Source organism: Amblyomma maculatum, chromosome 5, assembly GCF_055883805.1.
Source record: "Amblyomma maculatum isolate TAMU_Amacu chromosome 5, ASM5588380v1, whole genome shotgun sequence".
NCBI classification, from domain to species: domain Eukaryota; kingdom Metazoa; phylum Arthropoda; class Arachnida; order Ixodida; family Ixodidae; genus Amblyomma; species Amblyomma maculatum.
The window spans coordinates 11,529,095-11,542,153 of NC_139348.1; the positions used below are offsets into that span (position 1 = coordinate 11,529,095).

A 13,059-nucleotide genomic window follows, 5' to 3' on the forward strand; every position below is an offset into this window, starting at 1 on the left:
AAGGGTGCAACACAACGAGAACGGAAAGAAAGGGTGGAGGGGTAGGTATGCTGATACACCAGGGAACAAATTGGCAAAGAATTAAATCATCTTGTAAAGAACATATCTGGGTTTCGGGAACCATTGCCGGTATAAGGACATGGCTAGGGGTAGTTTATTTAGGAACAGGACATCAATGCAGGCAAGAAAACAGGGATCTTGTTGAATGTCTCAGTGACGATATAAGCCAGTTTGGAAACGGGGCCAATATTATTCTGCTGTGAACGGCCACATCGTCGATCTGGATGGATACACGGATTGTAACGGGAAGCTAATGCTAGATTTCTGCGAGCGACACGATCTAGTTATAGTAAATAGAGAAACAAAATGTGAAGGCCAAATCACGTGGGAATTCCGCAACAGGCAGACGACCATTGACTATTGTCTAATGAAGCAGGAAATTTATAGCAAGGTCACAAAAATGGAAATAGACGAAGAAGGGGAGTGTAGTCTGGGAAGTGATCATAAACGTATTAGTCTGCAGATGGGGCCCTTGATGAAAAGAGAAATGGAACTTAGACAAAGCGTAAACGCAAAATTAAACGACGATCAAATAGCGCAGATAGCAGCAGACATAGAGGAAGCAATAGAGAAAAGCCCCATGGAAGACTGGGATTATGAACAGGTAGAACTACTCATAAGAAGTAAAATTCAGGAGGTTAAAGTAGCAAACCGCTGGAATGGAAAAAGGAAGCCACGGAGCTGGTGGAATAAGGAAATCAGGGAAACTATTGAACAACGACGGGCTGCTTCAAGGGAACACCGAATGGCAAGGAAAGCACAGGCTTCTCAGGAGGAAATCGTCCAAAAATGGGAATCATATCGACAAAAGAAACTTCAAGTGCAGGCCCTCGTCCAAAGTAAAATAAGACAGTCCACCGATCGCTGGATGGCTGATATACACGATGCCTCTAGAGGCGGAGCAAGAAAATTCTGGAACCATATAAGCTGGCTAGGGAAGAAGAATCAAAGAAAGCAAGATCAGATTCAAGATAACGAGGGAAATTGTTTAAAAGGAGACAACGCAGTGAACTACATTAGATCAGTTATAGCCGAGTCATTTAAGAACGACGATAGGGCAATCTCCGCAAATCAGGATGCAACACAAGGTAGCAGAATACAAAGCACCTTAGAACTGACCAATCTAAACTGGAAAAAGGCAGAAAAAAATATTCCTAAAAACACATCTACAGGAATAGATGGAATTCCGATCAAGCTGATTAATGAACTCGGTCCAAAAAGTAAGGAAAGGTTGTTAAAAGCTTAGGAAACAGTCATATCGAATAAGCAAATTCCGGACAGCTGGCGGCAGAGTAAAATGAATTTGATTTATAAAGGGAAAGGAGAAAGGATGCACATAAAATCCTACAGGCCGATTACCATAACATCTGTAATGTACAGGTTAGCCATGCAGGCGGTGAAATTAAAGGTGCAAGCATGGGTTGAAAGTAACAAGATACTCGGAGAACTTCAGAACGGCTTTAAAAATGGTAGGCGCTTAGATGATTGCCTGTTCGTGCTTACCCAATGCATCGAAATATCTAGAGTGGAAAATAACCTTTGTATTTGGCCTTCCTGGACATAAACGGGGCGTACGACAACGTAAGCAGGGAACTCCTGTGGAACATATTAAAAGAAGAAGGTAGCGGTTATGAGGAGTTCCTACAGGAAATATACCGGGATAACAAAGTAGAAATTACGTGGTTAGGGATAAGAAGTACGGAGGATGTCAAAGTATGCAAAGGATTAAGACAAGGCTGTCCTCTATCACCGGTGCTGTTCATGCTTTATATGATAAACCTGGAACGGAGGATACAAGACAGTAACCTAGGTTTTAACCTGTCATACAGTTTAGGTGGAGAGGCGGTAGAGCAGCGCTTCCCCGGTTTGATGTATGCAGACGATATTGTGCTGCTAGCTGAGAGTCTTTAATACTCACAATGCCTTACAGGCACTTTTAGGCATGATGTGCAAAACGCGGTCATCCAGTTTGCGCGGGTTAGGCTGAGAACTGCGATTCAAGTTCGCACAAAGCGGCTAAAACGAATCGCAACAAGTTAATACACACAAAGCCTTACAGGCACATTTAGCATGATGGGCCAAACGCGGTCATCAAGCTTGCGCTGGTTAGGCTCAGAACTTCGATTCATGTTTGCACATAGCAGAACGATGGGCAGCATCGTCTGCTCTGGACCAAGCGGAGCGTACGCCATGCTGCACTTTATCTGCACCTCTTCTGGAGCGAGTGCACAGTGAGCGAGAACTCGTGCAGACTAGCCCTGCACCTTGACAAAACGAGGAGAGAAGTGCAGACGGCGGCGCGGCACTGGCAAAACAAGGACGGCGGTGCTGCACTACTTCAACTAGTGCAGCTGGTGCAGCCAAATCGAAGGGACCTAAATATAAAAAAAGTTGCTTGTATTATGGCCTCCGAGATCACCAAACGCGCGCGTTTGGTGATCTCGGAGGCTATGCTTGTATACATGGTAAAAAGATGTTTGTGAAAAAAAAAATAAATGAGGAAAAAGATTGTTAACAAGGGCTAGATTTGGGGCTAAATGGTGTGTTACTACTAAAACAAGAGAAAGAAACATTATTTACTCCTTATAGGTGGCGGGTGCGACACACGCGCGATTAGGCCATTTTGGAATCCATTGGTGACATGTGACATCTTGTTCTGTACTTGTAAAAGTTCGCGCTGTTCCGATTTCCCGATGAATCTTTTGCTGTAGAGTATGTTAATGTAATTCAGGGGCACGACGCAGTCGTCAAACGTAACTCAAAAACCTTGCCGACGTTCAGCGGCCCTTCAACAGAAGGTCAATTGGGTAAACGTTGCCCGGCCCGAGAGGATAAAAAACGGCGGGCAACTGGCTCATCAAAGCTGCTCGTCGCGCAAGCTGTCAAGTTCAGCCGTAAGTATTCAGACTATTATTGTATTTTTTGCAGATGCAGAACTGGCGCCCTTGCATTGAGCCAGATAGCGCTGCTATTTCGCTGTGGCGGTATGCATGCATGTTTATCAAGAAGGAGGAATAGACTTCGCGTAACTCCGCCACCTCCGTCTGGCGCTTCGCCTCGGATGCTGGCTGGTGTGCGTTGTTCTTCGGCCAGGTTGATCGCGCCCAGCTGGGTCCCAGGGTCAGAGCTGTGCAGGGTCTCCCAAGTTCTTTGGTTATTTATATTTACGGCCCTCGTTGGGGAGAAGGGGCATGCACGTAGTGCTCAACATGTCGACAGTGCAGTAATTTTTTTCCCAACGTTGGTATTAAGGGAGAAAAAATACGATGTCAAGCCACAGAAATACTTTTGGCACATATCGCAGTGTCCGGATTTTGCAATAACGTAAACAAGTGGAGCCATGGTTAAAATACTTTGTGCTTGTTTCTGTACTCTGAAGGGACGGAAGAGGAAAAGTTTTTCAAGAACTGGTACTAGGTACCAAAAACCGGCGTTATTGGGTTTTTCAGATGCCGTAATTTTTTTACCGGCGAATGTTTATCAATGTTTTTGGGTTAGAACCGGAAAGTACATTGCCTGCTTGTGCCGTCTGATTTTTGTTTTTTTTTTAACGATATTTACTGCCTAAGGGCATCAGTAGGGTATGAGATGAAGAATGAAGAAATGATTAAATTAATGGAAAAAGGTTGGGTGATTTTATAAGTCAAGGAGTCCCTGCGTCCAGGTGATATACGTGGCAGGATTGTTTGCTGGTAGGCTAGCTTTCGCCAAGTGCCGGGATTCGTGTCAATTTCAGTGCTGGGCAGTCCCACAGCAAGTCGGCTTCAACATTTTTGTTCTTGCATATCGGACACCGTGGGTGGGGATATAAGTGTCCCCGCCCAGGGTGTTCGATATGTAAAAACAAAAATGAACATAGTCATTGCTTTTTCAGAGCAAGATCTCAATTTTGAACTGTGGCATTTGTATGTTAAGGCAAGTGATGTCATTCACAAGCCGTAATATAGAGTGAAGCAAAGACTGGTATGAGAGTGTCTACTAATAGGTTTTCTTCTTCCTAGCTGTGCGCAGCAATCTGGAAAAATTACTGAATGCAATGCTAAAGGAAGAGGAGGGATAGAGTGATGCCCATCAACTGAAGACCAGCAAGGTTTCTGTCTTCTGTACCTTCCATTCGTGTGTTATAGGCCATAATGAGAAAATGTTTTGTATTGCTTTTTAGATTTCTGTAAAAATGTATTGTTTTCCTTTTTTGACAACAGCATAAAATGCTTACATTTGCAATCTAATCCCTGAGACAGAGTCAGAAATTAAATACATCTGCAGGCCATTAACATATGTTTTAAGATCATCATGTAGTAACTTCCTTATTCGAGTTAGCAGTGTGCAGCAGAAGCCTGTTTGAGCCAGAAATCCTGCACAGGGTGGTCGTGAACCCCATGTGTATCTGCCAGCTCCACAGCATCTTGGAGCTGGTACATTGTCAAATTATTTAGCAGAAAGCTTTTTATGTTATTCAGTAAGTCTGGCACACCAATTTCAGCGAGTTTAATATGCAGTACATCGGCAAAAGAAATTATTTTTTGAGCTTTAATGGGCAGCTTGGTGGCATCACCTGTTGCCTTAGTGTTGATACTAAGCTTTCACTATTCTCTTAAGTACCACAGCTGGCTATTGAAAATAATGTTCAAATTACATTATTCATTATACCATTAGTCGCTTACATTCCTCCAGGCCTCTTATTGATGAATGACTGCTGCTTGTTAAAAGCTAGGAATCAGTTCTAAATTGTTTGTGTTTAATCAGTTAAACCTCATTTTTGAAAAAAAATTCTGGTGTTTCTTTTTTGTATAATAGAAGCCAGGAAAACAAAAATGGGGAGACAGCATCTTAGGCTGGAATTAGATCAAAAGGTAAGCAACTACATGTTTTTGGCTACGTTGAAGTAGTTAGTAGGCTTATCTATGCATAACTCATATTGAATAAAAAATTGTCATTGGCAATTTAAATACACTTTTGCGATATTCTGATCCTCCACATAAATAAGAGTTAAAATCAGTCAAAAATTTTTCATATTGTGTCTACTGGAGAAAGGAATGGCTTGTTTGCAATTTTAATGGCCTGGGAATGCAGATATTATGCATGTAGTGATCACACAGCCTAAAGGAGAAAAGGAGAATTGCATAAATAGGAGAATAAAGGAGAATTTGGTGGCGCATAGCGGTTCCGGCTACTCCTTTTCTCCAGATTTGTAAGAATCACCTAGTCTGTTTTTATGAAATCTCCTAAAATAAAATAATTGGTTTTCACAGGAAAGGGAAGGCATAGTATGTGTCACAAATGTTCTGTGGACACCTGACCCGTGCTTTTAGGGAAGGGAGGAGTGTGGAAGTGAAAGCGGAAAGAGAGAAAAAGGTGCCGCAGTGGAGGGCTAAGGAGTAATTTCGACCACCCGGGTATCTGACATCACACGGACGCCTCTTCTTTTCGCCTCCATCGAAACGCAGCCGTCGGCGGTCGGGATCGAACCAGGGTGCTCCGGCACAGCAGTCGGGCATCTTATCAACTGCACCACGCGGCGGTGCAAAATCGGGCCTGGAAATGAAATTTTGCCTATTTTGCAGGCCTTTGTCTCGAAAAACGTTTGTGATAGAGCGGCAATCTTCCACACACTGTTCTCAGCATACTTATGTATCAAACTGCGAAAGCTTATATTTACATAATGGTTGTATGCTGATGATTATGTGTTAGATAATATCGGCACAAATTAAGGGATTAGTGCTTATACCTTTCAGGACCGCTTTAAGCCAATCGTTCATATATGAATGATGGTTCTCACACACAGGCAGAGGTAAATTTTCGTGCTTGGAACATGTAGCCCCATTTAGGCAGATAGTATGACAAAAGTAATTATAGTAACTAGTTCACAGGAATGGAAAGGCACAGAATCTGTCACTTGTTTCTGTGGGCACCTGAACTATACCGTAAGGGAAGGGAGGAGGGAGTCAAAGTGGAAAGACAGAAATGGGTGCCGTAGTGGAGGTCTGTAGAGTAATTTTGACCACCTAGGGATCTTTAACGCGCGCTGACATCACACAGCACACGGGTGCCACTTCGTTTGCATTGAAAGCAGCCGCCAGCGATCGGGTTCGGACATAGGTACTCCGGCACAGTAATCTAGCATCTTAACCATTTTACTACCGCAGTGGGGTTATTGTGACAACCATAGTTTCTGTTTGTGTGCAGCTTGTTTTTTTTTTTTTTTGTTCTTTCTGGCACAGTGCGACATTTAAAAAATTATTCGAAATAAAGAGGTCTTTGGCGCCATTCACACGATTCTGCTGCTTCTACTATAGTTTTCTTTTTATGAGAGCAGTAGCGAAGTCTCTTGAAGACAATTTTACTAGCTCTCAGTTCAGCTCAGATGATGAATCAGTCAAATGTCAGCCTCGAACTTCAGCTAGTGGCCAAGAAAAGCTTAGTTTCACTCTCTGATCACTCTTGGTCAGTTACACGTGCTCATTTTGTGTTCCCACTGTTCTGTTTCCATTCGCTGGGTTTCAGCAGCAATGAAAGCTTGGTACTACTTGATGTGGCTTCTCCAGAACTTCAAGTGTGGAACTTTTCAAGCAAATCCAGTGGAGCTTGAACACCGAGCTCCTATTGCAGATTTTCAAATTTGATGGCAAACTCTCCCACCTTCTGGAAAACATGTCACCAAATAATCCAGTCATAAATCCTGAAAGGTTTGGAAATGCCAATGCTATAAACTGTAAAATCAGTAGAGGAAGGCCGAGCTTAAAAATGGGTGTTTTCAGCAACTTAGCTATATTTCTGAGAGAACAGCACACCTTCAAAATGAACTTCAGAACGTAAATTATTACTTCCTTGGCAGTTGGGCTTCGCTGCATTTTGTTAGTGTGATTTGGAGAATAGGTACATGAGACTCTCAACAACTGCTGCAGGAAGTCAGGAATGACCACTCCTTCCGAACAGCACTACGAAAAAAAAGAAATCTGCCGATAGGTGCACCATATCTTTACTAGTAATAAAAGAGGCAGTGTAGCATATTTTTAGTATTCTGAATTATTTTTCTTGCTGTCTTATTTTGATATTCATGCCCCCTTTTCTTTCACTTTTTGGATTTTTTCTGCAACTTTCGCAGAAAAAGGTTTTTATGTTATGTATAAAGCCAAAACAAAAACATGGGCATTTATGTATTTGAGCATCTAAATACCTGCATTTTAGTATTATCTAATAACAAGATTGTGTAAATATTTCATTTAATAAACAAATTATATGGTGCTGAAGGAGTTGAGGCAAAAAAAAAAACTTCATTTGCAAGCTGTAGATTAAGAAATGAGCATTTTTCTGCCTTTTGTATATCCTCAAGATTTTATTACAATTTCTTGTTTTTATATTCATGTTTGACAATACTTTGTGAGTATTTTACCCAGTGCTGAGAATTTATCTTATGTATTATGCTTATATTCATAATATTCACGTGTTTAGAGGGCATTTAAATAGCTGTATTTTTATTGGCTCATGTGCGTCATGTACAGAAAGTGTGATCAGAAATTGTCACCAAGAAACGTCCTTCATACTGGAACTTGCGTGTGAAGAGCTCTGGCAGGTGCGTGCTCTGTTGCCGCGTTGCAGAGAGGAGGAAAGGCGGCATCCTGGCTGTGCAAACCGCCGCGGAGAGGTGACAAAGAGGGTAATGGCAACCCCTGCATACTCGGGCCACTTATGCGCTTATTCACAGGACCTCGGAGGATGGGCGTGTGGTATTCGATCTGTCATTTGACGCGCGTAACTATAAGGCTGCATTCCCTGCACCGTACCTATTAGTCACATATTCTAATTCTGGTGCCGGGTTGTGTTCGCCTTAGCGATCTTAGAGCTCTTAAGCACTTCCTACATTTTTTTTGTAGGTTGCAGCAAAGTTCTTTAAACACTTCATTTATAAAATAGCAAGGTGCATGCATGCGATCAAGGATCCACAAGGGAAGCTGCAGACGGGAGCTGTTGACACTGCCGTGCTATACTCTTAAAGACAGATCTCAAGTGTCTCCTAAATTTTTATAGCAAAACGAACATCCGCACAGTGTTTGCTGGAGATGCTTACAACCCTGCTGTCCTGTCCGAAGACAGGGGTACATGCATTACTGCCCGCCATATGCAAGGCCAGCCACAATTAAACATTCGTTACAGCATAGTCATAGTAGTGTGCACCTTTCCAATAAGTGGTCACGGGGTGTCACCATATTACCTGCTGGACTGCTTTGTGCATTTGGCGCTAGCACAGTGGAAGCAGAGCCGGTTTGCAGCAGTCCAGAGAGGAGAAGCGAACAATATGGTGGCACCGAGTAGCACTTATTGAAAAGGTGTATATAGACTGCTTGTTCCTGCAAGAAGCGAGTTAAACCGCTCTCATTCGAACAGTTTCGATCCTCATTGAACTGGATCTACATTCAACTCATTGTAGATCGAGGTTGTCACACGGCAACTGTCAAGTGCAGTCGAGCTCGAGCCTGCTTGACTCAAGGTTGCTTCCTCAATCGCTCTCGAGATTTCAAGCACACTCAAAAGCGGTCATTGACACCCTCGTCATCAACGAGCTCTAAAACTTGAAAACGAATAAATGCAATAGAACTGCACATAATAACACATAAATGCATTAAAAGGCATGATAGAACATTGGTAGAACGGCTAATTTTATAATATTAACACCGTAGTCTACTGCCAGTGGAAGCTAAGGTGGCGTTCTCTTCGACTGCGTCAGCGTGGAAACTGTGGAGCGGAAGAGAAACTGCATTGTAGCACTTGACCGCTGGGAAGATAGGTTAGGTGACCTGAGGCGCCAAAAGCGGAATGCTGCTGTGTACACTGAAATCGTGCAATCATTACCCCATGCTTAAATTTCCTTTTGAGACTCATTGCGACTGACAGTAGACGACGGACCACGTAGGAAATTTCTCAATGCTAGCTGAAAACGCCCGTGTAGCACCGGACGCTTCAACCCTTCTTGGAAGCCTGAATGCAGATTGAGTTCAATGAGGATCGGAAGTGTTTGTGTGACAGAGGGATTAGTGTAGCGCAGCTAAAGCTTTGTGTTATCTGGTGTGCACACGTTGGGTGGCCAAGCTGTGTTAAATGGTCTTACAATGCATATTTAGAAAACAAAACAGGGCACCCCAATGGTTTATTCAACTTCTCAGATTATTTGGCATTACACACATTGTCTTGAAAGCAGTCCACAATATGGCCAGCACAACTTATGTCCTTGCTTATTTCAGATTGTTTATTTAAGAGAGCTAACATATTCAAGGGCTGCTGACCAGGCTGACATTTTAACCAAGCCCGATAAGGCGTTGGACATGATCTCTGCGAAATGCTGCAGCGATGCACACACTGGAAAGCAACAAAATGCAAACCAAAGCTCTCATGGTCCTTTTCAGACAGCCAAACCTCCTCATCCTCTGCGCTGGCCATCGAACTTTGTCGATGAGGTACCAACAGATACTGCATCCATTGGTGTCTCTCTGACTGATGGGCGAGGGGTGTCACTTGGTCTGCTGATGTCACGCACTTTTTTGTCTTGCATTTCATTTTCACTCTTGCATACACTCACACAAGAAAGAAGGCTTTTAGTTTCTTGCCCTTGTCTATGCATGCTTCAGAGTTTTGTGCACTGTGCTACACTCTTAGAAAAGAGGTTAGTAAGAAGCTAGTAAATGCAGCAGTTACTAACTTCGAATGGGCTTTACTACGTTTTTACTAACCTTGAACTAACTCGCAACTTTTTGAGGTAGTAACGGCTCCCATTACTAACAAGGGAGTTTCTGTTAGTAGTTTTGACGAGTTAAATGCTAGAATCCTGGGCAACTTTACCATGGTATCTTGCTAGCGTAACTTTACCAATGTTTTCAGAAATTCATGCTTTGGCTGTTTTTCCAGTCATACATTAAAACTTATTCTGAAATTAACGAGATACATTACTTTCGATCATTTAATGGCGTTCGTTTTAGTTTTTTCTTTTTTGAAATCTATGTTTTTGTGCACACTTCAAGCTAAAGAAAAAACATTACAGAATTTGAGTTTTCTTGCCCCATGCGAGCTCCTGACAGCGTAATGCGGTGACGAAAAAAGTCAGAGCGACACTTAGCTCTTCCAGGAAAAGCCTGCAGTATAGTGAACTGGGACGCTTTGAGGGAACGACCTGCAGTCAGTCACAGACAAACGCTCAAGTGCGGATGGCGTCATTTTAGAAACAAGACATTTTTTTTTTTTTTAAATTGAAAATAAGTTGTATTCACGTTGCATAGCACAAGGTTTTTGCGTCTACTGCTGTTGTTTTGTTCATCTTAACATTGTGCTTTCCACCAGTGCAACAGAAATGCACAACGACACGAAATCAATACCTTTCCACCTCGCACGTAGTTGCCTGCAATCAACATTTATTCCATTTTCTTTACGTATGGTCCAAGCATCAACACCCTGTAAGCAAAAAAAAAAAAAAAGAAAACACACTCGCACACACACACACACACACAGAACGGTGCCGGGAGGAATGCGCGTGGGCTAGACGGCTGGCACGGGCTGTACCGTCGACATTTGATCCAGGCATCCAAACTGTCCAAACGTGCCAGCGCTGCAGGTGGCCGAAGTACGGCGGACGGTCGACGCCGAAATATGACACGGTTTCACGCGCGGCTATAAAAAGAACAATGGGGCGATGGCTAATACTCGGGCATATTCCCCTCTCACTTTGCGCATGCTTTCCGCTGTGCGAAACTGCGCGCTGTGGACGGGAGCGTCGTCGTTGTGCTGGTGGAATGGTGGTTGTCGAGTCTCACACTTTCGTAAATGTCTGCGTGTCCTGGTGCACATATTAAAGTTCATGAGTGCCATCGAAAAGCCCACACATCAAGCACAACGTAAATGTTGCTCTTGCAGACATCGACTCCAGGATCCCATCGTTTTTGACAGCAGCGCCGCCGCTCGTTTGCCGCGCATTGTGCCAGCATCGACTTGTCAGACTGGCTTATTTTCATTCGTTCTGCTTCGAGGTGCTCGCCGTCTGCCACCGATACCGATTTTGGCGGGAAGAGTGACGCCGAGGCGCTGTGTTTGTCGCCCATGTCTAGTGATTTGGAAAGACCGAAAGAGAGTTATTCAAGCTAGCGGGCAGCATCGGCAGGAAGATCTGATAAATGCTTTGCTGGATGGCGATTTAGGGATGGTGCAGAAAACGTGCGCTTCGAGGTAAGTTGCCCGTTTTTATCTTCATTGCTTGGAATGCAAAGACCTGCGTATTGCAAACGCAATTATTTATCGCCATTGTTAGTAAATTGTTGCCGAGTGTTTCCTGATCCTGACAAGAACTAAATGCCGTAGAAATAATGCCAACTTTGTTGAAGTGAAATTGAACAGAGTAAGCTGTAGAGCCATTTGCTACAAACATTATGCTCAACGAAAACGACATGCCCTGTTGTCGCCTTTCTTTTTCTTGTGAAAATGCTGTTTTTGTTGAGCATAAACACCGCTGAAAGTAAAACGAACCTAACACAGTAAAAATTATGCCTCGTGCGAAGGAAAAAATGCGCCCTTTTTTTTTTTTTTGAAATCAGGTTTGCACAAGTATAACTAAATCATGTTTTTTTTCGCACGTGATTACATCGCAGTTCTGTCGTGTTTTTGTAGTAATTTGTAGGTTTGTAGTAAACCCAAACCTTGTGGACATCTTTGTTATCTTTTGGCACCCGCAGTCCTAGAATTTTTTGTAGCAAACTGTAGGTTTGTAGTAAGTTCAAATTTTTGCTGACATCAATAGAGTCGAACGATGAGCTAGTTGGTCACACATCTCTTGGAAAAAGGCAGCAGAGCAGGTAACATCAACACAAAGCACAAGAGGCACACACACGCACACAGGGACTACGCTGCACTAACAACTATTTCAAGTGGAAACCGCACATCTTCTTTCACTTCTTCCTTCACTTTACACTTTACGTCTGGAGCCAACTTCTTTCTTGTCGTTAATATCCTGCCGGTTTGCGCAAAAATTCTACTTCCTTCTTCAACAAAACCACCGATGGCATGCTGACACATTGGTCTCCCAAGTCACAGATTGCATATGCTTCATAAATCTCTCTGGCTAACTTGACCTTCATCCTTTTCATAACCTTAACATTGTGAAGGTCAGCCGGACATTTTTGGTCTTACAATCAACGCAGTCTTTGCAGTGCACAGCCAGATTTGTGCCAGACTTGTCCGATATTGCCTTAACGTGCTCTCTAATCCTTTCATTGAGGCATCTTCCTGTTTGTCCAATATATTTCTTTCCACAATGCAAGGGAATCTCATAAACAACCCCCTGAATACACTTAGAGTACCTAGTCCGGTGAAAAGTTTTGCATCCAGAGTTGAAGTCCTGGTTATTAACCTGCATTCCGACGGCACCAAACAGGGCTAAAGGGATGTGTGTGGAGGAAAGAAATATATTGGACAAACAGGAAGATGCCTCAATGAAAGGATTAGAGAGCACGTTAAGGCAATATCGGACAAGTCTGACAAAAATTTGGCTGTGCACTGCAAAGGCTGCGTTGATTGTAGAGACCAAAAATGTCCGGCTGACCTTCACAATGTTAAGGTTATGAAAAGGATGAAGGACAAGTTAGCCAGAGAGATTTATGAAGGATATGCAATCTGTGACTTGGGAGACCAATGTGTCAGCATGCCATCGGTGGTTTTGTTGAAGAAGGAAGTAGAATTTTTGCGCAAACCGGCAGGATGTTAACGACAAGAAAGAAGTTGGCTGCAGACGTAAAGTGAAGGAACAAGTGAAAGAAGAAGATGTGCGGTTTCCAGTTGAAATAGTTGTCAGTGCAGCGTAGTCCTTGTGTGCGTGTGTGTGCCTCTTGTGCTTTGCGTTGGTGTTACCTGCTCTGCTGCCTTCATCCAAGAGTTTTGCTGACATTTTTGTTATTTGTCGGGAACATATAACTTGGTCACGAACTTACTTCAAGACCGTATGAGCTGAGTTTTTCTGCTTTGTTT

The 13,059-nt window shown here is 43.1% G+C and overlaps 1 protein-coding gene across 1 annotated transcript in view; it reads left to right on the forward strand.

The window, feature by feature from the left end:
• Window positions 1-1,851: 1,851 nt before the first annotated feature.
• LOC146187755 (uncharacterized) overlaps window positions 1,852-13,059 on the forward strand; it is a 33,578-nt gene continuing 22,370 nt past the window's right edge. The window contains exons 1-3 of the mRNA XM_084603523.1: window positions 1,852-2,954; window positions 4,062-4,150; window positions 4,858-4,913. The gene's annotated coding sequence lies outside the window, so the exon portion shown is untranslated. The remainder of the gene's footprint in view (window positions 2,955-4,061; window positions 4,151-4,857; window positions 4,914-13,059) is intronic.